The 23,680-nt window shown below is 46.2% G+C and overlaps 1 protein-coding gene across 7 annotated transcripts in view; it reads right to left on the bottom strand.

Annotated features, from left to right (window-relative positions):
* The window catches only part of SH3PXD2A (SH3 and PX domains 2A), a 296,381-nt gene that overhangs the window by 160,847 nt on the left and 111,854 nt on the right, over positions 1-23,680 (bottom strand). The gene's annotated exons all lie outside the window — the stretch shown is intronic.

Below are 23,680 nucleotides of genomic sequence, written 5' to 3'. Positions count from 1 at the left end.
TAGTGTAATCATACTGTATGTACGTGATGTACCACTGGGTGTCCAAGCGCCTAACGCACATAAGACATAGGATTAATCATTTCTACCAACTGAGTGGTAAACATTACAAAGATCCTTATGCTTGTAGCACAGCACCAAGGGAAAAAAAGCTTCGTGCAGGCTTGTTGCTGCCCTTAAAGTTGTGAACCATGCTGCACACAGTATCCTAGTATCCCCATACATCACAACAATGCTGGTCATTGTGTATTTATAGGAGGCTCGTCCAACCAACTGGCAAACATTGGATTTGTTAAAAATCTACTCCGCTCCTTGTTCCCCGTGCAGTACGAGAGGCATTACAGCAATTCCAATGGATCGTTTTGAATCATTTTTCAATCACTAGATGTGTTTTTATGAAAACGACTTTCCTGTAGCAGCACATGTCTTTCCAGGCGTCCCAGCATGCACTGTTCCACACAACCTCAGATCGTGTAGCCATTGGTCAAATAGAATACAGGCTCTCCAGGTGTTAATGAAGTACAAGTCCCACAATTCCCTGCCATGAACTATGAGTCTCGTAATATAGGGGTAGGTTTAGTAAGCACAGTGAAGTGATGAAGTGTCAGTTGATAGACGTAATCAGCTCATAACTGTCATAGCCTATGCTGGGTTGAAAAAATAACAGTTATGAGCTTACTGGCTGGTGCATTATCACCGGCCACTTTATCACTTCACCTGGCTTACTAAATCTGCCCCATAGTTTCACTAAAGGTGTAGGTATAGACATCGGAAGCCCACCATTAAATGATGGTCTGGCTTTCGCCGAATGCCGCGATTGAAAGGTAAAAAAAACTTCAATAGAACCAAAAACGTCACGTTTCGATGTCCATCCTTGAGCAGTCCTGAAGGATCATGGGCTGTCCATGAAACTTAGAGACACTTGGGTTATCTCACCAATAATGGAATTGTATATTCAAATGTTGCAAAACGTATTTAATAATTAGGTAACCAAACCCCATTGAGTATGAACATCATTCAAAGTTAACCTGATATTCAATTGTTCAACAGCAATTCCCCATGTGTTATGCAGGCCCTCATGCAGTGCTAAAAGAAAGCCAGCTGGATTCTTATTTGCGGTTATAAATTATGGCACATTTGCACAAATTAACACCATTTTATTAAATCAAACCACACCTGTGTTATTTGGCAATGTGGATGTCGGATTGGGTAGCCAGGGCAATGCTTATACACCTAACGCATGCAGATAAAGTCTGAGGACAGCCCTACAAAGGAACAGAAATATAACGGCAAACAAGAAAACGATTACAGCCAAGAACAGCACTAAGAAGCGACCAGGAATAATACAAGCGCTAGGCAGATTTGGCATGAAGGGACCAGCTCTCACACCACTGTCTTCAGCTCACAGATAAGAAAACAGCTGGGAAGTGTGAAGGGGAAGTGTGGCTGTTTTCATAGGCGCAATATCCCATTCTTATCCTGCAAGTCAGAAATAGGTTTCCTCTCTGTGAAGAGAGGATGACGCTGGTTCTACACACAGTGTAATCAGAGAGCAGTGTTATTAATCAGACCCATAACCATCCATTTTACAAAGTAAAATAACTTAAATATAAAAATATGAATCGCATTGATTTTACCATGTACTTGTCCTAATTTGCAATTGTACTGTAAATCACTATTTTTCTTGTTTTGTTCTTTTTCTCATCTATGTATTGTTAGGCGCTGTGGAACCCTTGTGGCGCCATATAAATAAATGATAATAATAATTGGGCAGATGTATTAGGCCTGGTGAACGGAGTAAGTGGTGATGAAGTTGAAGGTGATCAGCTCCTGTCATTTTTCTAACCTTCCCTGTAATAGGAGCTGATTGGCTGCTGCGTTATAACTTTCCAGTGGCACTTATACCTTCTACAGCAGGTATCCTGGTGGTCTCCGCAACACTTAAGATAGAGAGGCCCTGATGGAAGGTGTGTGTGTGTGGGGGGGGGGGGGGGGGGGGGGGTGGGGGGGGGGGAGATATATTACATTGTGCATACATATCTCCCCTCAAACCATACCAGGAGAGACACATGCTCTGTAAATTAGGTGTTAAAGTCCGGGTGAGAAATTAATTCTCTAATCATATGGATATATTACACGACAAGGAATGAAGGATACAACTTGGTGATAATTTAGAAACACTAATTTGAAGTGCTAAATAAGACTACATACTATATTAGATCACTGTAGACAAAATCCCTACCTTGTCTCCAACACTAGCTTTCTAACCTTTGTTCTGACTTGATTACCCTATTACGATTTATATCTTTTCATATTCAACATCACTAATATGAAGCATAAATTGGTATATAACACTTGAAGGAGTTTGGAGGGATGGTTGTTTAAATACAGGGCCGCCAATAGGGGGGGTGCTGTGGGTAAGGCTGTCCCGGGCCCCGGCCTCTGGAAGGGCCTGAGCAGCTCATTCTGACCACAGCAACCCCCCCCCCCCCCACTGCCTCCGCTGAACAAAGCAGGTCCTGGAGCGCAGGTTTATTCAACCCAGGATGCCGGCGGCCAATTAAAATGCTGCACCAGCTTTTGAGCCAATTAGAGCTCGCATACCATGAGCCAATCAGAGCAGCTGCCGGTACGCGAGCTCTGATTGGACCACCAGCTGGTGCTGCATTTTAATTGGCAGCCGGCATCTTGAGTTGAAGAAGCCTGCTCTCCTCGCGGCAGCTCAGCAGAAGAGGAGATGGGGGAGCAGGAGCCGGGTTACAGTAAGTCATGTGAGGAGGGGGAGGGGTGAAGAGGGGCCCCGGAATGGAAATGAGCCCCGGGCCTCAAAATTCCTGATGGTGGGCCTGTTTAAATATTCATAGTTTATTCCCAGGACTCGGGCTGTGGATGCAGTGTCCATCTTTCTTTCTGTTGGTTAGGATCATTAGAAACTTAAGTCGTTGGAAGCAATGCATCTTTCTCTACTATCAGACAGGTATCTTACTTTTGCACCCTTTTTTTTATTTTATATACACAATAGGCACCTTCATTAAATATACATAACATTATATTTCTTTTATTCAGTAAATAGTTGTTCTATAAATCACTCAAATGTGTTTTGGATGAATATATGAATGCTGAACAATGCATACATGTTTAAGTATATTTTGCCAAAATTATTTTAATTTCGTATTGTACAATTGCAAAAATCTGTTCTGAGTCCTATGCGCTGCGCATGGGACGTACTTGGACGTTCCAACATGACAATGATCCAAAACACAAGGCCAAGTAGACCTGTCATTGGCTACAGCAGAATAAAGTGAAGGTTCTGGAGTGGCCATCTCAGTCTCCTGACCTCAATATCTCTGGGGAGACCTCAAACGTGCAGTTCATGCAAGACAGCCCAAGAATTGACAGGAACTGGAGGCTTTTTTGCCAAGAAGAATGGGCAGTTATACCATCTGAGAAAATAAAGAGCCTCATCCACAACTACCACAAAATACTTCAAGCTGTCATTGATGTTAAAGGGGGCAATACACGGTATTAAGAACTGGGGTATGTAAACTTTTGATCAGGGTCATTTGGGCAGTTTCTGTTGTCATTATGATCTAAAAAGAGTAAACACAGTTGTTTGACAATAAATGGCTTCACCCAACCACTAACCACTAGTGAAAGAAAAGTTTGTGAGTTATCATTCATATTCTCTGACAAATGGATATCATCCAGAGTGCACCATATAAAACAGGGGTGACCAAACCTGTCCTCAAGATCTACCAACAGTTCATGTATCTCAGGCGACCTGTGGATCTATAGTAGGGATGAATGCAGCAGGTTTGATCATGTGATATGGAAAACGCGGACCAATGGTAGATCTCGAGGACCAGTTTGGCCATCCCAATATAAATGAATATGACTAGAATTAACATGTCACATGAGGGGATCATGAAGGTGGCAGCACAGCTTAGCAAAAGTAACCCCGCAACTCTGATGAGTCGGTTGTGTTATCCTTCATTGGTTTATAATGTGAATATGGTACATATGACAGTGACCTCACTATAAGCCTTAAGGGAAGTCATGCGGCTACTACAATCCTCTACTGAGCACAAAATATGCTATTTCATATCCTGCATTCAGTTCTTTGGCCAACGTAATACTCACTGGAATCTTTCAGCATTATCCCTCAAGGGGTTTAGGAAGCAAAATTAGATATTTCAGTTCTCAGATGCAAACAGAAACACATGCTGCACGCAGGGCAAGGGTGCGAAGGAAGACAGGAGATACTGTAACCAAACAATGTATTTGTAAGCAAGTCCCACTGCCTTATGCCCCATCCACACAGGGCGATTTCTGCTAGCCTGCATGCTGAGCAAAACTCAGGCTGTGCTTCCCAGCAGCTAGATCGCTCAGACTCACGTAGCTTTGTGTCTATGGGCGATCTGTGCTCTGGTTAGAACACTGGCGATCTGACTAGGGGGGGGGGGGGATGTTCTAACATCCGAACATCGCATTCATAATTATCGCATATGCACTAACATATGCGATAATTATGGCAAAGGACAGATCTTGTGTTAAGAGCTGTCCTTTGCGATAGAGTCAGCGGGTCCCATCGGGTCCCGGCGGCTCCCCCATCCCTCACACACCCGGCTCTGCTGCTGCCAGGCCGGGCTCTCCTCCTCCCTGCACCCGGAAGAGGATCAGTGCAGGGAGGAGGTCACAGGTCCGGGCAGCACAGCTCTGTGCTGGCCGGACACAGGTGAGGGGGGTGAGGGGCGATGCGGGGTGGTGGGGGTCCATGCAGGGCGGCGGTGGGTCGGTGCAGGGCAGCAGAGGGTTACGGTAGAAGCCCATAGGCTTCTATGGGGCATCGCAGCGGTAACCCGACAGGGAATGCTTAGTGCATCCCAAAATGCGGTAAAAACCCAGATAACGGGGTTTTTACTGCATTTTTAGCTTAGAGAATCTCCCCCCAGGTCTGTAATACACATTGGGGTTATTCTGGTTCATTTGCAAGGCTGCAAATTCGCAGCCTTGCAAGTCCAGCAAACCCAGCCTTGCAAATGGCCAGGAGGATCCACCCACATCTTTCAATGGTCGCCGACCATCAAGTGATGTGGAAGGTGCACGCATATGTAAGGTTGCCCTAAGCAGCGGGTACATGCCAAACTTACTGGCCAGGCTCATGTGAGGATCTATGCACTGATCCTGGAGCTTTGGATGAAGACAGTTCAACGCGCCCCCCTCCCCCCCCCCCCCCCTCATCACCACCACAGAAGAGTAACATGAGCAGGAGATTCAAGAACAAAGTTACCACAAGCAACTCCTTCAGCCTTTTCAAGAATGATATTCCTCATAAGCAATGACCATTCCAACTGCTATCAGTTTACACAGCCTCCAGAGCGTTGCTGACCTGGAGAGCCCCCTGCCTGTCATAGGGTAACATAATTACCACGTTCCACTTGGATACTCCATCATAAATACAAATGCCAGTTAGCGGGCCCATTACGTTTAACATTCCGCATTCTGATAAACCTGGAATTACCGATCTCATTGGCCCATGGGATTTGTGCATAGATTATACGATCTAGAACAATCTCCAGGGAAATGGCAATATTAAAAAGGAAACTCCCAAACACTTTGTACCATGGAGCAAAAAAAAGATTCAGTCAGGTAAACAAGGCAACATGAAGCGGAGGTAGCATCGCAATAGTCCAGAACCTGCTGGAGTATAATTATACATTTGGGTTACAGCATGGGAGGCCATCTCTGATGAGTGAGGTGGATGGGTCGATGCTACAAGGATTAATGGACAATGATAAATATAAAAGCAGTTCATGAGGGAGCATGAGGATTAATGATTAATGGTGATGGGTTAACGAAGAGTGATGGGGGAGTCAATGGTGAGGGTTAACAGTAGAGGGTGACGGAAAAATCAATGATTTAAGTCAAAGGTCACACTCCCTTGAGTGGAACACATGGGCCCACAAATAGTATTACACAGAACAACATATTTACAAAGGCTAGCCCTGTCCCTACTGCAAACAAACAGAGGTTAATGGGAGGTAAGTGAATACATCAATCCATTCAGTGAAACAAAAGAATGAGGTGACTAAGCCAAAACTGACCGCATGCAGTCTGTACTCCTGTGTATGTGTCTCTAAAGTAGAAGATCTCCTGTGGACCAGTAATATTTTATAGAACAGGAAGATACGGACAAGCCAGAAGATAGAGAAGTTGAGGTGCTACAAAGCAATAAGTGTATTAGTCCTCATGGAATTGCTAGCCAACTCTATATTACCTCACAAAAATCTGACGTTGTGCTACAAAAGTGGACAACCGTTTAAACTACATTGGACGGTATGGGCCAATGGTTTTATTTTGCTTTCAATTTAATCCGTAGTAAAGAAACTAGCGTGGCCAAACGCCTCTAAAAACCCCACCAGAAAATTGCACAGCGAAACATAGTTTTGTGGGAACTTCCGTGAACATCTAGAGCAGTGGTTCTCAACCTCTGTCCTCAGGACCCCCACACAGTTCATGTTTTCCAAGTCACCTGTGCATTTTTAAAAATGTGACAGTTGGTGATACAGAGGGCAGCTGCTGGTGACCTGGAAAACGTGCACCGTGTGGGGGTCCTGAGGACCGGGGTTGGAGAACCACTGCTCTAGATCTTTACAGTAAAGCAATGAAAACCTGACAGATTTGCACAGACCGCTACCAATCAGAAAGACGTCTCTGCCGGTCACAAGTCACCATTTTTAAACGCTGGCCACAGCGCTGGCTGAGAAAATCTACTGTGCATTAAAATCCAAAGTGTACCTAGCGAAAGCATAAAAGCAAATTGGCCTATGTCAAATAAACTTTCTGTTGGCCACACAAGAACTTCGGGAAATAAGGTGGAATGAACTCTGTACTTGAAACTAGGTGCAATAATTCAACTTGTTTATAATTGTAATTGCGGACATCTCTGGGCAATAAACCCAGAGGTGGTTAGCTGGAAAAGCTTGAGGTCTCTGCCTTCAGAGATGGCTGTTTGCCATTGGCCCCTGCTCAGAAAGCGTATGAAAAAATACTCACTGGGAAGTTAGGATTTTCTGAGGCTCTCCAAAATAAATATACTCTGATAAAATAGACACATAGATCAGCGTGCCTCATATTTAATATCTGCTTGCGTCAGCTGGAGATGGGTTTCCAACCACTATATGAAAGACAGCGTGGACTGCGTCCAGTAATAATGACCATCTTCTGTTTGAACTCCGAGGGATTGACAAGACATTTTGTGAGCTTGTCCTATGCTACGAGTTGAAAGTGTTTTCCTTTTCTGCGGGGGTTAAAAACTAGTACGATGTTCCAGCAAACTCAACCCCATGAGACAATCTCTGAGAAACTTCATAATTACATGGTCTAACTAAGGACAACTATAATCACTTTGTATAAAGCCACGCTGCAGAAATCGCACGTAGACGAGAAACGGTTCAGAAGCCGTTTAACATTTAAATGTCTCTAAACCTTATGAAATCCTTCCCTGATGCTAATTAATAAATTCGGTACTTGTTTCCTAGCACGGCGTCCGTCGGGTCCCATCGCATACCTTAACTTAAGGTATGCGATGGGACCCGACCGACCCGATTTTCGGGCTTTAAAGACCTTTTTAACGCACTTTGAAAATCGGTCACATCGGTCGACCATTAAAGGTTTCTTGCTGGTTCGACTGGGTACTTGGTGCGATGTGAACGGGGTTACCGGGCCCAACAAACAGGTAGTAACACGGCAATACAAACCGGTAAAAAAGAAGGGTTCTTACCGGTTTGATGCCGTATTGCTTTGCGGGTTAAATCGGGTCAAGCAACCCGTTTCCCCTTCACACCAATGGAGGAGGCAGTGCTTGTAACAGCGCCAACTCTAAGCGCTGCCTCCTCCCCCACCCCTGATGACGCTCTGTCGCTTTGCCGCTTAAGTCAGCGAACCAATATTGCCGGTTTGCTGAAGCTATCTGAAAAGACCAAAATGCAGGGTCGTACTGGGACTGAAACATTTCAAAGTCCTGGTGCGACCCTGCATTTTGCGGTCTGAAAGTGGTATAACTGGCTTCAATACTGATACTGGATACCAGCAAACATTAAACACACATACACACACACACACACACACACACACACACACACACACACACACTGCAGTAACCTCTCACTGTCAGGACATCAGATAAGATGGAACCATTAGGGATGGGGGGGGGGTCTGCTGCTGGAGCCAGCTGTGTGAACAAGCCCTAACACAAACAGAGATCAGATGATGACATCACACTCATACATTACTTGCAACATGGCCAATAATTAGTTTGGAAAGTGACGGACTTTCAATAAACCTTTAATTACAGTTGAATTTCAGAACTGCTCAGTGCCCGGAATCTATTCCTCGCAGACTGCACCTACTTTAAACATTATAAAATTCAGAAACCAGCTGTAAACATCATTTTTTTAAGCATCTCATAGATTACACTGCAAAGGGCGGCTAGAAATATCCCTATGCACTCATAATGAAAATATAGTAATACTATAAATGCCCCAGTTTCCAAGGGAACATGTAAATTACTATTACAGGGCAACAATTAGGAAGGAGGGAATGTTGTTACTAGACTAGGAAATGGAAATTCTAAATTGAGTTAGGCACAGTCATAATATTATTACATTATTTAAATGAAATACAAAATTAAATAAGTGTTGCAATAATTGGGTGAAACTGCAGCATATTTTGGAGACACCCAGATATCAGGAAGATCTTACGAGATCCCAAGAAGGTAGACCACTCTCTAATGGTGCCCATACATGGTGCGATGCGGTTTTACATTTTTATACCGCTTTCTCACATGCAGGTCTATCCCTGATTTTTGCACGTGAACGCGCATCAACCCTGGATTTCTGCATGTGTGAAAGGAAACAACCTGGGACTGAGGGGGTTATTCTGATTTACTCGGAAAGGCACAATCACTCTCTAATGGACAAAACCATGTGCACTGCAGGTGGGGCTGATCTAACATGTGCAGAGAGAGTTAGATTTGGGTGTCTTATTGTTTCTGTGCAGGGTAAATACTGGCTTCTTTATTTTTACACTGCAATATAGATATCAGTTTGAAGTACACCCCCCACCCAAATCTAACGCTCTCTTCACATGTTACATCAGCCCCACCTGCAGTGCATATGGTTTTGTCCATTAGAGAGTGATCGTGCCTTTCCGAGTGAATCAGAATAACCCCGAGTCCCGAAACCATGACCCTATTCCTGGCCATTTCTTATGCAGATACAGCAGCAGTCACACACAGAATATAGGCATGCCACATAGCATTTTGACAAGCAGAAGCTGCTTGTGTGTGTTATTCACTCCATTTTCTAATAAGACCCTATGTAATAGAAAAAGGTCACCCTGCGCTACAGAATCACACGCACCTCAGGTGTTATGTGTAACGCGTCTTGTAACGCATGAAGGAAAGATGTTTATGGACATATCTGTATTGGGTACTTGTTTCCTAGCACGGCCACAACGATTTAGATCGTTGTGGTCGTAAGATAAAAAATCGGATCGATCGCATCGCATGCGATTTGGTCGCATACGATGCGACCGATCCGACCGACCGATTTTTCACCCGATTTTTTTTTTTTTTCACCAGATTTGTTTCAATTGCCCCCCCAAATGTTACTAAGTGGGCTAGACCCCACGATAGACGTCAACCCGAAGCGTGGCGAGCGCAGCGAGCCCGCGAGGGGCGGCGGTGCGCGTCCTCCGACCTTTTCATTCCCCTACTATCCACTAGGGCGTGGAGTGAGAATAGAATAGTGTGGCGAGCGCAGCGAGCCACCGAGCCCGAAGCGTGGCGAGCGCAGCGAGCCCCGCGAGGGGACGCGTCTAACTTCACAGGTATACGCGTCCCCTCGCGGGGCTCGCTGCGCTCGCCACGCTTCGGGCTCGGTGGCTCGCTGCGCTCGCCACACTATTCTATTCTCACTCCACGCCCTAGTGGATAGTAGGGGAATGAAAAGGTCGGAGGACGCGCACCGCCGCCCCTCGCGGGCTCGCTGCGCTCGCCACGCTTCGGGTTGACGTCTATCGTGGGGTCATGGCGGGCACATAAAAAATGTGAAATGGGTCATATTGGGCCATTTCACCTTTTTTATCATTTTACCCTATGTGAGATGGACTTAATCAAGTCCATCTCATCTTGTGCCATTATAATGGCACAAGACCGACGCGATCCTCCCGATTTCAATGTTAAAAGATTTTTTAACATTGAAGTCTATGGAAAAATCGGGTCAATCGGTCGGTCGCATCGCGGCCGATTTTAATTGGTCGCGACCGACCGATTGACCCGATTTCTGTCATTCAAAGTGAAAAAATTGTAAAAAATCGGCCACATCGTGAGGATCGTGTCCCTTAATTAAGAGCCACGATCACTCACGATTGTGGCCGTTCTAGGAAACAGGTACCCTGTATTGCATACAATAAATCCTGTGTTATCCTTTGCTGTTCTAATCTGATCACTGAAAGGATAGAAAAGTCTATGTAAGTAATGTGGTGAAAGCTAAGACATGTTCTGACAAATCGCTTGCATCAGGGATTGGGCCAACAGGACAGATTGCTACATGAACATGGAAGCTCATCTCCAATTGGTTTGTTTGGTTAACGAGCAAAGAATTGCAATTACGGTGTAGCCACATGGTTCATTTTCCTGCACTCTATGGGGATTAATCTGGTTGACTCGCATGCGAATTTGCACCCTTGCGAGTCAACCAGATCCCACCTTGCGAATGGTTGTACGCCGGCCCACCATTCGCACGGCGCGTACATACGCTCGGCATGCGAATGGATGTTTTACATAAATGGGAACACCCACATCATTTGATGGTCGCAGACCGACCATTGAATGATATGGAACGTGCACACAGATGTAAGGTTGCTCAGAGCTCATTCTGAGAAAAGTGGGCGGGCAGCTGACAACCGGTGATGTCAGCTTCCCACCCCCCGCACCCGCGTCATCAGCTCATTAGCATGAGAGCGCCCAGCATTCTCAATGAAATGCTGAGCGTTCCCATATGCTAATGGGCCGCCCCATCCCCCCCCCCCCCCCACACACACACACACCGGCAGCAAGGCTGGGTGCATGTACCCGGCAAACATTCTGTTCACTGTGGCCGCACGCACCAAGCACATGCGCAGAAGTGCGCATGCGTAAAGAGAAAACATCGGCCCCGTGTGAACGCGCACGAACGGACCTGAATAAGATCCTATGTGTGAGAGGGAAATCTGTGATTTGCGGTTCAGTTGTGCCACCATAATAATCCATGCCATTACCTACCAATGACACATATGCAACATCACTCGGAATGAAACTGCCCAACATGTGTCTCTCTCATCGCCAACCCAAACACACAAGGATACCCCCATCCTAATATCCCCCCATCCTTACCCCCCATTTACCCAAACATTATATTTAGACGCAACAAGCAGTCCTCTTCTTCACTAAGTATCCGACATTCTACAAAATAACACTGTATGTAAATACTTTAGTGATAATCAACATATTTGTTACATTTTGACCGATGAATAAAGAATGCATTAAAAAAGAAACAAACAGCAGATTTCCCGAACTCCCGACCACAAGGAGTGAAGCGCTCAGCAGGCAGTCTGTGGGCATAAAAGCCGACATAGAGTAATCCAGACTAAATGCGCCACTGTGCTTTCAACACCTACTAAACAAACCAGAGAGCGGGTATTCAGTGGTGGACACATCATCGCTGCCAAAGCCTCCCAGTCATGTTATACTGGACACAAGGTCTCAGCAACGCAGCAGGACAAGCATGGACTTTAACACCATCGTTAACCAGTTATGTATTATAGAAGAGAATATCCGACTCATTTTAATATTTAATCAGTTTCTATGTTTTTTGGAGTTTAAATAGATGATTAGTAATAACTTATACAAACGATAGTAATAACATAGGCAGGTTTTATTGATCAATTTAAAACTGAAATATGACAACAAGGGGGACATTTACCAAAATGGATTCGTAGAAAAAAGGTGTATTCGTAGGGAGAAATACACCTTTTTTTTACGAATTTGTATTTTCGGGATTTACAATCCCAAAAATACAACAATTCGTAGTCCTAAAGATGGAACATTCGTATTTGTAGTTACAAATACGAATGCCCTACACCATCGATAGGATACGACAGAAATCACCATTCAAAAGAATGGTGGTTTCTGATTTACTAAGCAGCCGTACTGATAATACGGCTGCTTAGTGGTGTAAAACACCCACGCAAATACGACAGGAAAATAGAACACCATTTTCCTGTTCTATTTGCGTTTTAGCCTGCACGGATCAGTCAGATCCGTGCAGGCTTCAGTGTAAAAAAAATAGAAAAATTAAATAAATTTAAAAAAAAAAACGGCGTGGGGTCCCCCCCACAGCCGTAACCAGCACCAGGCTGACGGAGCCTGGAGCCGGTAATTAAAAATCAGGGAACCCGACAAATAGGGGCTCCCCGATTTTTAACAACCAGCCCCAGGCTCCAGGTCCGGGGCTGGTTCCCAAAATACGGGGGACAAAATGACTAGGGGTCCCCCGTATTTTAAGAACCAGCCCCAGGCCAAACCAGCCAGCAGGGTAATGCCACAGCCGGGGGGAGACTTTTTATGCAAGTCCCCCCGGCCAAAGCATTAACCCTACCGACCAGTCAGCCTGGCCAGGGGCCCTGGGGGAGTGGGGACCCCCCCAATAAAGGGGTCCCCCCCCTCCAGGACTTACCTGACCAGGCTGAAGCCTGGTGCTGTCCTCGATGCCCCTGGGCGGTGGGCATCGAGCTGATAGCGGTGTAAAAAATAGAAAAAACTATTGTTTTTTACTGTGGCACTACAAGTGCCAGCAAGCCTCCCCAGCAAGCTGGGACTTGGATAACCACAAGTCCCAGCCTGCTGGGCATTAAAGGGCCCGCTGGGTCTTGTAGTGCCACAGTAAAAAAAATAGTTAAATAAAACACACTGACACCCATTTTAAATAAAAGTTTAATACACACATTACATACATACTGATACTTACCTTTCTTGATCCCGTAGGTAGCCCTGGTCCTGATGTCCTGTGTCGTCCTCCAGGTCCATGTCGGCTGTCTGCGTCGTCCTCCAGGTCCATGTTGACGGTCCGTGTCGTCCTCCAGGTCCATGGCGGTGTCCGGGTCCGAAGAAATCCATGTTGGAGCTGTGGAAGGAAATCCTACTCACCTGGTCCTGCGCTGAAGAAGTCTTCTCTTGATCCGACGTAATCCAGGTAATCTTCACAGCTGTCGGCGCTCCCCGCTGTCTCCGCTGTCTCTGCATCGCGCTGAGGAGAGATGCTGAGAAGTTTCATATTCGGCGCCTCTCCTCAGACTGAATTCTATTGGCCGCCTAGCAGGCCAATCAGGAGCCGAGAAAGTCGGCTCCTGATTGGCCTGCTAGGCGGCCAATAGAATTCAGTCTGAGGAGAGGCGCCGAATATGAAACTTCTCAGCATCTCTCCTCAGCGCGATGCAGAGACAGCGGAGACAGCGGGGAGCGCCGACAGCTGTGAAGATTACCTGGATTACGTCGGATCAAGAGAAGACTTCTTCAGCGCAGGACCAGGTGAGTAGGATTTCCTTCCACAGCTCCAACATGGATTTCTTCGGACCCGGACACCGCCATGGACCTGGAGGACGACACGGACCGTCAACATGGACCTGGAGGACGACGCAGACAGCCGACATGGACCTGGAGGACGACACAGGACATCAGGACCAGGGCTACCTACGGGATCAAGAAAGGTAAGTATCAGTATGTATGTAATGTGTGTATTAAACTTTTATTTAAAATGGGTGTCAGTGTGTTTTATTTAACTATTTTTTTTACTGTGGCACTACAAGACCCAGCGGGCCCTTTAATGCCCAGCAGGCTGGGACTTGTGGTTATCCAAGTCCCAGCTTGCTGGGGAGGCTTGCTGGCACTTGTAGTGCCACAGTAAAAAACAATAGTTTTTTCTATTTTTTACACCGCTATCAGCTCGATGCCCACCGCCCAGGGGCATCGAGGACAGCACCAGGCTTCAGCCTGGTCAGGTAAGTCCTGGAGGGGGGGGACCCCTTTATTGGGGGGGTCCCCACTCCCCCAGGGCCCCTGGCCAGGCTGACTGGTCGGTAGGGTTAATGCTTTGGCCGGGGGGACTTGCATAAAAAGTCTCCCCCCGGCTGTGGCATTACCCTGCTGGCTGGTTTGGCCTGGGGCTGGTTCTTAAAATACGGGGGACCCCTAGTCATTTTGTCCCCCGTATTTTGGGAACCAGCCCCGGACCTGGAGCCTGGGGCTGGTTGTTAAAAATCGGGGAGCCCCTATTTGTCGGGTTCCCTGATTTTTAATTACCGGCTCCAGGCTCCGTCAGCCTGGTGCTGGTTACGGCTGTAGGGGGGACCCCACGCCGTTTCTTTTTTTATTTATTTAATTTTTCTATTTTTTTTACACTGAAGCCTGCACGGATCTGACTGATCCGTGCAGACTGCTAGAAATAATTCGTATTAGCAGCCGTATATACGGCCGCTAATACGGATGGCTACACCATCGGAGGGTTACAAAGCAGTCGTATCTGACTGCTTTGTAACTGACCCTCCGGAACACGAGTTTGCATACGACTTAAACAGTCGTATGCAACCGTAGGGAAAAAAACAATACGAAAAACTAGGTTTTTCATATTGGTAAATTTCCCCCCAATTCTCCTTTTATATATTACTAAACCATAACCCAGGCATGTCCAAACTATGGCCCCCCAGCTGTTGTGAAACTACAAGTCCCATCATGCCTTGCCACAGTTTTGCTATTAGGGAATGCTAAAACTATGGCAAGGCATGCTGGGATGTGTAGAGTAACGTAATGCCAGCACTGGACATGAAGTGAATTAAACATCCCCATCTGCGTGTCACACTGGGATGCATGTGACTCGGGGATCCAATAAGGGCATAGGGCTGGCTAGGTTGACTGAGTTAAGGTACCAGGAAGAGGAGGAGACTTCCTCTTCTTCCTGCAGAATTGCCCTCCCTTCCCTTTTGTTCTATCGAGGGTCGTGGGTTTAATCGCGTTAGCTGATAGGCGGGAAAGAACGGCAGATTTAATCTATTAGCTCACACTACGTGTTGATGTTGACGTTTTAATTACTTGTTTGCGGTGCACTCACCTCTCATTGGTTTAGGCCTTTCGCTGGATCACCCGTTCGGTGACAGCGACCCCACCCAGATGGGTGGGTAGTCAATGCTGTTGGGTGGAGTTGGATACCGCTTGTTTTTGAGTTAGGCCAGTTACGTTTAGATTTGGGGTGGAGTTACAGTAGTAGCCGTTCTTTCTTGGCCACCATTAATTAATTATTCTAATTTAAATAATCAATTTAGCTTAAAATATCGCTACAAATGAATCAATCAACAATTTCTGCCAAACCTTTGCCTCCGAGTCTTTATTTCAGGTTTAGTTATGTAAGTTAAGAATGTATAAGTATGACATGCTAAAGGTACACTTAAGATGTTGGGATGTTTAGTTTCACAACAGCTGGAGGGCCACAGTTTGGACATGCCGGTCATAAAGCATTGTACTAGAATAGCTTTTCTTTTGAGTGATTTGTTTTGAATTTGAACCTGCAAGTCCCCAAGCAGATGCCAACCAACATCAACTCTTCCCATGCCAACAGATGATCTGCTGGGCCGAAGACCGCACTGGAATATGAGTGATGTTACGGCCAAGCTAAAATTGTGATTGAATTGTTCAGCTGGACCATTACAAACACCCATACCCTCCAACATGACCCATTCCATTAGGTACAAAACGCTCTGTTCCTGGACTTCCTTGCTGGTGGCAGTTACAGATGTGAGCCTGAAGCACAGTCTAATATTCAAAGAGGGGAGACACAGCTACTGCCACCCCAAACATCACTGTCCTGGACTCACTGAGAGTTGATGTGACTCCCCTCTTTGAATATTGGACTGTGCTGGAGCCCCACCTCTGTAACTGCCACTGACAGGGAAGTCCAGGAACAGAGCATTTTGTACCTAATGAAATGCATCATGTTGGAGGGTATGAACACCCATATGCAACCGATCTGGCTAAGATGAGGTTTTCAACTGTAGGCGAATCACTCAGAACAACCAGACAAAACCGTTAGTGACCAGATTAAAGATACACAATCCTAGGCATGGTTTATACCAAGTAGCCAGGAATCAATGAGTTTTGCAAGATCAAGGTAATCACATTCATCGACAGGCCCATTACTGATCCTCTGTCTCAATGTGCTGTCACATGTACACAAGATGTTATGCATCCACTCCGGTGACAGGTGTCACACAGCCTCCGATCACAATGACATCATCTATATATATATAGGTCTAGTGTCTGTATCTCCAAAACACTGCCATCTGTTGGCAGCAAGTGAAACTACATCTCTTTCTCTCTCACACATGCACAAACACAGAGGCAATCACAAGGCAGCAGACGATCTTTCGAAGCATTTGCTTTGAGCGTGGTTACTAGTATTATAGGAGTTTACAGGTACCGGCCCTCAAATAAGGTGCGTAACATGTCATCTCCATCTATTTCCAGCTGCAAATTTTACAGAAACCTGGACATACTGTATAACCTGCTGTACAATGATATGTCCAGGCCATGGTTCTGGGTGCAATTTTCTTTAGTACAGACTGAAGTGAACTAGCTGGCATTCATGCAAATGCTACAGCAGATTTAGAATTTAATGCAAGTGAATTTGAGCTGTATAAGGGAGAGATGCACTAATGTAGGGTACACACCAGGACGACCTGCTCACGATGCACATCGTGAGCGGGTCGTCAGTGTCTCGTCCGACCCGCTCACGATGACGCGGGAGGGCACGACCCGCTCACGATGTGCACCGTGAGCGGGTCCGATCCGATGGCGACCCGCACCCGGTTGTATGGTCGTCATTGAGATCCTACCTGCAGCAGGTAGGATCTCAATAACGACCGACCGACCCGCGGGACCGCGCATCGGATCGGAATCGCTCCACACCAGCTCAGAAAAGGGCCCAATCAGCACACAATCTGCATCCAATTGATCGGAATCGGATCTAGATTGTGCTGATCGGGCCCTAGTCGTCCTGGTGTGTACCCAGCATTAGACTTGGAGAGTGATAAATTAGCAGCCAATCAGCTATCTAAGTACCATGTTGCAGGCTGTGCTTGAAAAATTGCAGGAGCATCATTGTCTGTTACTTTGCCTCTCTCCACTTTATCACTCTCTGAGACCTCATACATTGTAGTACTGTATATATAAAGATAGTTTATGTGCATTAGCTAGATAAGTTAGTATCTCTTTGAAGATCTTACAGTAGAGAGCAACATGTGACCAGGAAGTAAGGAGATAGAGGAGACCAGGAAGTAAGGAGACAAGGAGAAGGAGACAAGGGGAAGGAGAGCAAGCATGTGGGGATGAGGTCTATATCAGGGTTGCCTACCCTCCCGGAACGACCGAGAGGGTCCTGAAAATCGGGTCACACTCCCCTCCCCGGGAAAGGTGGGCAACCCTCCCGGATTCTGGGGGACCTCCGCTCCCCCTCCTGACCGTGGCATTTAAATAACCTTATCTGCCGATGGATGGGGCTAAAGTGACATAATCGCGTCATTTAGCCCCGCCCCCTCTGCAGAGATCAGCAAATCGGAGCATTTCCTTCATGGGGGCGGAGCTTCGTGATGTCACGTTTAATCCCCGCCCCCAAACTCCTGCTGAAAGTCTCCTTTCCGGGCTTCTCCCAGAGAGGAGCTTTCAAAAGTCGGCAACCCTGGTCTATCTGTACTCATGCAAGTATCACTTATAAATGAGAAATAAAACACCTACTCTTCAGTGTGCAAGACCCATTAAAATAAACAAAAGTATGTCAAGATACAACTGGTGACGAGGATAAACTTTTGATTACTTACAAGATCGACACAAGTTGTTCATGGTTTTTAGGGTGCCAGTCCACTTGGTTCATACTTAGTGAACATAGATTTAGATTATAATATTGTGCACACAGTATGGCGAGCTAAACATGGTCCTCTATCCCGGATCCCAAGTTATACAGGTCACTTTGAGATACGCCTCTGACTATGCTTATAGTACTCTGGCTACAATGGCCTGCTGAACTTTCTGACCTGTCTGCGATCTGAACATCCTGAAACCCAGGACCACTTCTCAGCCAGCCCCATAGTGAGGACAGGTATTCTGATAAGAGTTACATCCACGAATGGATCACAGCAACATACTACTGTTTTTGGGTCCCGATGCATTGCAATATTGCAGCAAACAGTCATCATTTGATGGTTTTGGAAAAAGGCGACAATCACTGAACTGTGTGTGTGTGTGACTATGGGGATTACTAATGTGTGACTATGGGGATCACTAGTGTGTGACTATGGGGATTATCCTGGTTGATTCGCAAGTCTGCGAATTCGCAGCCTTGCAAGTGCACCAAACCCCACCCGCCGAATGTCCGGCCACCCGCTCCCCTCACACAGGCTGCGAATGAATGTTTAGCATAAACATCAATTCTTATGCTGCGGGTAACCTCCGACATCTTTCGATGGTCACAGACCATCGAAAGATGTGGAAGGTACACGCATATAAAAGTGACTTTCAAGTCCCTTCCGTATGCGTGTACGCTGGGACGGATATGGCCGGGCAGCTGACATCACCGGATGTGGGAGGTTACCCGTGGCATACAAATGCAGCTGCACCACCGCCTCATTAAATGAAATGAAACGCTGGCCGTTGCCATTTGGTAATGGGGCTGCCCGGCGCCCCCCCGCCCCCCCCCCCCCCCCCCTTCAGGGTGCGAGCAAATGCACTGAGGGCCCAATGAATAAGAATAACCCCCTATATCCTGACTGCATTAAGTATCATGGTCTTGGTGATGGAAGCATCAAGCTTATAGCGACCCATCAGAATGGTGAAAAAGCACTGCTGCATGTTTCCCTAAACCAGGCATGTCCAAAGTCAGGCCCGGGGGCCAATTGCGGCCCGTGCTGTCATTTCAAGTGGCCCGCAGCCTCCAGCTGGAAACGGGCAGAGCATCAGATGTGGGAAGCACAGCACAGGACACTAAAGGTAGGGCCCCTGCGAGTGCACCTTTACCATGCTGTCTCCTGCAGTGAGGAGGTGCCGGCTGCCACAGTGAGATGTGTTTGGCGTCCTACCCCTGCTTCTGCAATCGTATATTACCCTACTCCACAATCACAGTGACAGCAGTGTTTGGGGAGGGGGGCAGCAAGGGGGAAGCTCCCGTAACATGCAGAGCGGAGGAGGGCGGCAGCGGGAGCCCAAGCATCTCCTGTCCTTGCAGTGCCTGCTTTGCCTCTCCTTCCTCTGGCTCACACAAGGGGCTGGGAAACATACAGAGAAGGGAGTGGGCAGAGTGGGGGACATTCAGTGAATGGAGGCAGTGATGGCCATTCAGAGAAGGGGGAGCAGGGGCAGGCTGGGGGACATACAGTGAATGGGGGCAAAGTGGGGTACATAGTGAATGGGGGTCATACAGTGAATGGGAGTCATACAGTGAAAGAGGGGCAGGCTGGGGGGGGGGGCATACAGTGAATGGGGGCAGGCTGGGAGAAATACAGTGAAGGGGGTAGGCTGGGGGATGTAGAGTGAATGGGGGCAGAGTGGGGGACCATTCTGATGTGATTAATGATTCAAAGAATGTCAGGCTGAATGGTCTGCCCCCCCCCCACATTAACACTTCACCAAATCTGGCCCTCGTCGCAAAAAGTTTGGACACCACTGGCCTAAACCAATGTTTGGTTCAACCATTTAGAGAAGAAAATGTTTTTTTAATTGTTTTTGCAAAAACATTTACACAAACATAGACGTGTGTGACATCTTGATTTGTGGGACTTAGGGGAAAAACTAAGACATGGCAGTGTATTACGAAATACCTTGTCCACACTCTACAGGAACACCCAGGAGGATACCTGCATTCATGGCTGGAGGTTTGTGGTCACCTTCTAGGTCTAGAAGAAATCTGTTTTCTGTACTAACATTTATCCTGCAATACTGTGGGAGTGAGGTTAGCTGATTGAGTGGTGAAATAACATAGAATATCTGCTCTATGTAAGCACAGCGTGGTTGTATCCGATCAGTGCTTCTTAAGACTTACAAATTGGACTTTTCTATGCCATTATTGCAATAATGTTCTGCTGTAGTGCTAGAGTACGAATGTAAAATTATAAAATAAAAAAGATTTTCTCCATGTAACTCCATAAAATTACATTCCGTTTTGGAAAGGTAGCAAAGGTCATCAGAAAGGTTTTGTGTTAATGAACAAAGATCAATCATATGTGCCACAAAGAGAAAGATTAAAGCAAAGGAATCATGCTAAACTAATAGAACATCAAAAGTGAACGAGAAAAGGGATACGGTTATAGTCTAGAACCTCAAATTACTTAGAGACCATCACAATTGTGCTGGATGGTGCTGGAAGAGGAAATTAGTCCTGACAGGTAGTGCAACAAGAAACTGAATGAGCTCCTGACTCACGGTAGAAACTTTGGGTGATCAGCATCCCTGATTGATGTTTGGGTGCTGCATTTAGGTGATCATCAACCCTGGTTGATGTTTGGTTGCTGCCTTTAGGTGATCAGCATCCCTGGTTCATGTTTGAATACTGCCTTTAGCTGATCAGCAACCCTGGTTGATGGTTGAGTGCTGCCTTTATCTGATCAGCATCCCTGGTTGATGTTTGCTTGCTGCCTTTAGGTGATCAGCATCCCTGGTTGATGTTTGGATGCTGACTTTAGGTGATCAGCATCCCTTGTTGATGTTTGGGTGCTGCTTTTAGGTGATCAGCATTCCTGGTTGATGTTTTGGCGCTGCCTTTAGGTGATCAGCATCCTCGGTTTATGTTTGGGTGCTGCCTTTAGGTGATCAGCATCCCGGGTTGATGTTTTGGTGCTGTCTTTAGGTGATCAGCATCCCCGGTTGATGTTTGGGTGCTGCCTTTAGGTGATCAGCATCCCTGGTTGATGTTTGTGTGCTGCCTTTAAGTGATCAGCATCCCCGGTTGATGTTTGGGTGCTGCCTTTAGGTGATCAGCATCCCTGGTTGATGTTTGTGTGCTGCCTTTAGGTGATCAGCATCCCTGGTTGATGTTTGTGTGCTGCCTTTAAGTGATCAGCATCCCTGGTTGATGTTTGTGTGCTGCCTTTAGGTGATCAGCATCCCCGGTTGATGTTTGGGTGCTGCCTTTAGGTGATCAGCATCCCTGGTTGATGTTTGTGTGCTGCCTTTAAGTGATCAGCATTCCTGTTTGAAGTTTGGGTGTTTTCCAGTATTTGTTAGTGCATTGGAAGGTATAGTAGATATTGGTCATATGACTGCTGTTTATTATATTAATGATTTTAATAGAGAGTTTTGTATTTAAAGGTCTACTTGTTAACTTTTATTTTATTTTGTAGTTGTTTGTATGTGCTATTGTGATGTATAGGAATAGATTGCACAATGTTTGTATATTTATTATGTTTAAGTTAATAACATTTCTGATGAAGAGAGATTGCTCTTAAAACATTGAATTGTGCACAAATAACATTTGCATAGGGATTTTGTGTTTGCATTTCCAATGGTCCCGACTAGTATTGCCCAGTTCAATAGAGCGAGTTGCCAGAGTTTTCACGTCTTATTCTCTCACATCCATTTCAGCAGATGTCACTACTGACGACAGCAGGCTGCAGTCCCTGTCTCACATTATGTCATTACTTGGCTTGGCAAGTCTCTCGTATTCGCCATGAGAAAAGGACAAAGCGGATAGCTTGCAGCACTTGCATATATGTCATTTCCAGTTGTTTATTCATTCCATTGCTATGCCGGTCTGCATGTAGCAGGGGAAGGGGCTCTCTAAGGGTTTCAAGTGCATTTGTTACATGCACTTGAAACCATGTGTGTCATTTTCAGCCTGCCGCCGCTCCCCCATTCGCAGCCCGAATTCAGCTGCGCAGCTGCGAATGGATGTTTTGCCTAAGCAAGCCTACGGGCCAAACCCACATCCGATGGTCGCCGACCATCAAATGATGTGGTAAGTATACGCAAAACTAAGGCACTCTCGTGGCGGGCAGCTGACATCACCGTCCCCGGCACCCACGTCACTGGGTGATTACCATGGGAACAACCAGCAGGGCGTTCCTATGACTTCATCCCCTGTCCCGCCTACCCACGCCCACAGTCTTGTGCGCAAGCGCCTGGCGAACAATCGCTCGCACACAGAGCATGCACAGTTCAAAAACATTGCGCACCCCTGCAAATTCGCACGGCTGCGCATGGACCAGAATAAGGTCCTATGTGTGCGCAATATGAGAAACTGTTTATAAATAAATATAAATATGGAGTCGCCTCTGTGCCAGTAAATATGTTCCTTTGTTAAAGACATGTGCTTTAATAGTTAGAGCAAAACTAAATGAAAGGTTGTTGACCCAGCAGATTTCCTTGGAGTGGTGTCAAGAGGTAAAAGAAAGAAAATTCTCTATCATAGTCTAACTGTACGCCAGAATCCAATACATAAATCACTGGGAGTGGACTTCTGAAACCTGTCCGTTGCCAGATGACATCAGTGTTTTGGGGATTCCCACTGACAAGGCCGCAGTGTGTTTATTTTGGTAGGAATGCAAACTACAATAAAACAAAAATAATGGAACACTCCTAACTCTTTTTTTTTTTTATTGGGGGGGGGGGGGGGGTCTGTGAAACATTCAAGTCTGTGATCTCCTGACAAATCCCTATTCTCTGTATATCTATGCAGGATCTATCACCGAAATTCAAATAGGGGAGCTACACTAACTGCCAGTAAGTCAGTTTGGAATAGCCTCACCACTGATGGTGACAGCTACTTTCACAGGCATAACAGTAAGGCGATGTCTTTGCCCGTATTCAGAATTGCCCGTATCTATGCAGAGATCCGCATTGTGGCTTCTCAAAATTAGGCCCTTTGTTGGTAAATATATATGCTGGGCCATATTTACATATAGGCACAATGGGTAGCTAGCTGCCTAGGGCCTCACAATGCTAGGGGCCTTGGAGCATGCGCAGGCGGTGGTAACACAAACAGCAAGGCAGAATTCTCTACCTGCCTCCCATCCTGCAGCCAGACAGTGAGTGACTGTCAGCATGCTGATTGGTGGAGCTATCCAGAGTGCTGACAGTCATACACTGTTTGAAAGCATTTGAAGAGAAGGCGATGGACCGCAGGAAAGGCAAGTTATGATTTTTTTTTATTGGTTCCGCTGACCGGGCGTGTAGAACCTCGTCGTATTGTTTCAGCAGGGCCTATCCTGTTACGACAGCCCTGTATATATGGAGTTGTAAGGCGAAAAGTATTTAATGACCGCACGGCATTTGAAATATAAACATTAATAGACATCTTCGTCTAATTGGCTGCTTTGAACATCCGCTGGCATGCATCATATTGTTCTTGCCGGGACATCTCCACGTTATATAGCTGTCCCAGTGACCTTCCAGGTTTATGACCCTGGTGATGTATGGCATGTATACAGTATGTGCCACTATTGTATCTCTCTCTGGGCTACTTTAGGGAATCATAACCATTAGGCTACAATGGCTAGTGCAATTTATTCTTGAAATGACAGTACCTACGTGGCCCAAGCAGCAGAAAGTAAT

Source organism: Crinia signifera, chromosome 6 (assembly GCF_055691185.1).
Source record: "Crinia signifera chromosome 6, ASM5569118v1, whole genome shotgun sequence".
Taxonomy (NCBI): domain Eukaryota; kingdom Metazoa; phylum Chordata; class Amphibia; order Anura; family Myobatrachidae; genus Crinia; species Crinia signifera.
This window is presented reverse-complemented; position numbering and strand designations above follow the sequence as displayed.